The sequence below is a fragment of the Sturnus vulgaris genome, unplaced genomic scaffold, assembly GCF_052056855.1.
Source record: "Sturnus vulgaris isolate bStuVul1 unplaced genomic scaffold, bStuVul1.hap1 Scaffold_597, whole genome shotgun sequence".
NCBI lineage: Eukaryota > Metazoa > Chordata > Aves > Passeriformes > Sturnidae > Sturnus > Sturnus vulgaris.
In genome coordinates this window covers 17,501-20,000 of record NW_028276576.1, presented here as the reverse complement: position 1 = coordinate 20,000, position 2,500 = coordinate 17,501, and the positions used below count along the sequence as shown (strand labels likewise).

The following is a 2,500-nucleotide window of genomic DNA, read 5'->3' as shown; positions in this document are numbered from 1 at the left end:
CGACGCACGAGCCGAGTGATCCACCGCTAAGAGTTGTCTGGCTTTCGGGACCGCTCGCGTGAAGCGGCCCCTTTTCTGTTTCTGCAGGGACGCGCGCGCCCCCGCGCGCCCCGCTTCGACCGTACGAGCACACACAAACGGAGGAGGAGGAGGAGAAAGCGCGGGGCAAAAAAGAGAAACCCCGCGCAACGCTCCGAAGGTCGGCCAAAGAAAGGCGGAGGGGCCCGCGCCCCCGACCGCCTCCCCCCGCGAGGGGAGACGCCGCCTCGCGTGCCGTCCTTCGGAGGCGGCCCAGGCGCCCGGGCTCGGCCCGACCTCCGCGCGGAGGGGCTTGTGCGGCAACGCGCCGGACCGCGGGGGGCACGGTGGCCCGCCCGGCCTCTCGATCACGGGACGACTACGCGTTCGCGGGCCGGGGGGCGCGACCGCCGGCCCCCGCCGCTCCCGGCTCACTCCCTGGCTTCTCCTTTTCACCGCTCCGCCGACTCGCGGAACGCCGCCGCGCCAAAACGCGGGGGCCGGCTCTCCCGCCAGCGGCCCCTGAACGTCGCCCGAAACGCCACGCGGCGGCGGGACCGTTCCGCCGGCGCAACCCCTGGCGCGGGACCGCTTGCCCGCCGGAAGGCGAACGCCCGGCGGGCCGCGCTCCGCCACCGGCGCCGGAGGCGGGACGCCGCCGAGACCCGAGCCGGCATCGCGGAGCGCCCGAGGTCTGCCGCTCGGCAAAACCCCTCCGCCACCCGCGGCCGCACTCCCGGGACCGCCGCCGCTTCGCACCGCCGAGCTGCCCTTCCGCGAGCACGCGCCCAGCGGGCAGGCGTACGGCGGCTGAGCCGGGGGGCACCGCCCGCTCCCCTCGTTTCCACTCGGGGACCGGACGGGGAAGCGCCCCCGCGGCCGCCCCGCACGCCTCCCCTTTTTTTTGGCCCACACGCGGCCGGGAAGGGCGACGGGGAAGCGGACGGGCGGGGCCCGGGCCGGGACGGCCGCCGGTGAAGGCGGGCGCCTCGCGGCCGACCGTCCCCCCCCCCGGGGGGGGCGGGGACACTCGCCGAGCGGCGACGCCGCCGCTCGGCACGGGGTCGCCCGCGCCCGCCGGACCTCCGGCGATGGAGGAGCCGGCCGAGCGCTGCGCCCCAACGGGCGGGGACAGCGCTCCGAGTCAGGGGTGGCCGGCGGCCGGCGCCGCCGCGGTGCGGTTCGAGGCGACAAGGCCGTCGAGGCGAGAGGCGCGCGGTCGCGCCTGACGCGGCGCCGCCCGCGAGCCCGCGGCGGCGGCTAAGGAGAAAGAGCGAGAGAGCGCGGCGGGCCCCGGCGGCCGCAACCCCGCAGCTGAGGTAGGTAAGGCAGAGAGCGCGCGCCCTCTGCCGGCGTCGCCCCGCATCGCAGAGGCCAGCGGGGTCGGCCCCCCGCGGCCGATCGCGCGCCGCGGCCTCTCCGCCGAGACCGGGCCGCAGAGAGGGGGGGGGCAGGGCGCCCCTTCCCCGGCCCGGCACGGGTGGCCCCCGCGCGCGGGCAAGCGCGGCGGGACGCCGACGACGGCGAGCGCGGCCGGTCGCGACGGACACGCCACCGCAGGGGATCGGCGGGAGTAGCTCCCCACCCCTCGATGGCGCCCCGCGCCGCCACCGCCCGACACCCGCTGCCGCCGCCGCCACCGCCGCCGCCGCCGCGGCGGGGCCGTGCCGGGCCGCCCGAGTCTTTAAACCTCCGCCCGGCTCGGCGGCCCTTTCGGCCCCCAACAGGCGTTTGACGACGCCGAGGGAAACCGGCAGGAGACCGCCGAGGCGCGAAGCGCTAGGTACCTGGCCCTGGGGTGAGGGAAACGACCTGCATGGCCCCGCCGGGGTGCCTCCCCCGCTGCCACCCTCGGGGGAGCGTCCACCGGCGGGGGCGCGCCCGACGTCCGCTGCCATCACCGCGGCAATCCTTCTCGGGGCCCGGGGTTTCCCTCAGTAGCCCGGCGCTGCGCCCGAGAGGACCACCGCGGCTCGGGCCGCCCCGCCGGCGCGGGGAACACGGCCCAGCCACCGAGAAACCTCGCACACCCCCGGCCGAGAGAGGCCACGGCGACGACGGTGCGGACCGTCGCCGCCGCGCCACCCGGCGGCGGCTCGCGCACGTGCGCGCTCCCCCTGGAGGCGCGACCCGGAACTGCCGGAGCCCGGCCCTCGGGAGCTCCTCTGCCGCGCGAGGAGGCCGCTCGGCCAAGGAGAGCGGGATTTTGCCGGGCGGCAAAGCCCCGCGTCCCCCCCCGCGCTCTGGGGAAGGGCCGGAGGAGCCGCCTCCTCCGAGCCCCGAAGGCCTTCCCGCGCGCACCCTTTTTACACACGTTGGCCATCGCCTTGCGCCATCGGCCGCCGTTGCGCGCGACGGCCGGACGGCCGGCCGTCGCCCGGCGGGCGAAGAGACGACGGAAGGGGGGCGGGTGCGCCTCCGGGAGGGGCCGTGCCGAGCACCCCTCCCTCCCGCGCACGCGGGCGGCTCTCGCGCGCCAAAG

The 2,500-nt window shown here is 78.4% G+C and overlaps 1 non-coding gene across 1 annotated transcript in view; it reads right to left on the bottom strand.

Moving 5' to 3' along the window:
• Positions 1-35, bottom strand: part of LOC148217578 (5.8S ribosomal RNA) — a 153-nt gene extending 118 nt beyond the window's left edge. The window contains exon 1 of the ribosomal RNA XR_015800965.1: positions 1-35. This exon is cut by the window's left edge and continues 118 nt beyond it. This is a non-coding gene — a ribosomal RNA (5.8S ribosomal RNA).
• Positions 36-2,500: the final 2,465 nt, after the last annotated feature.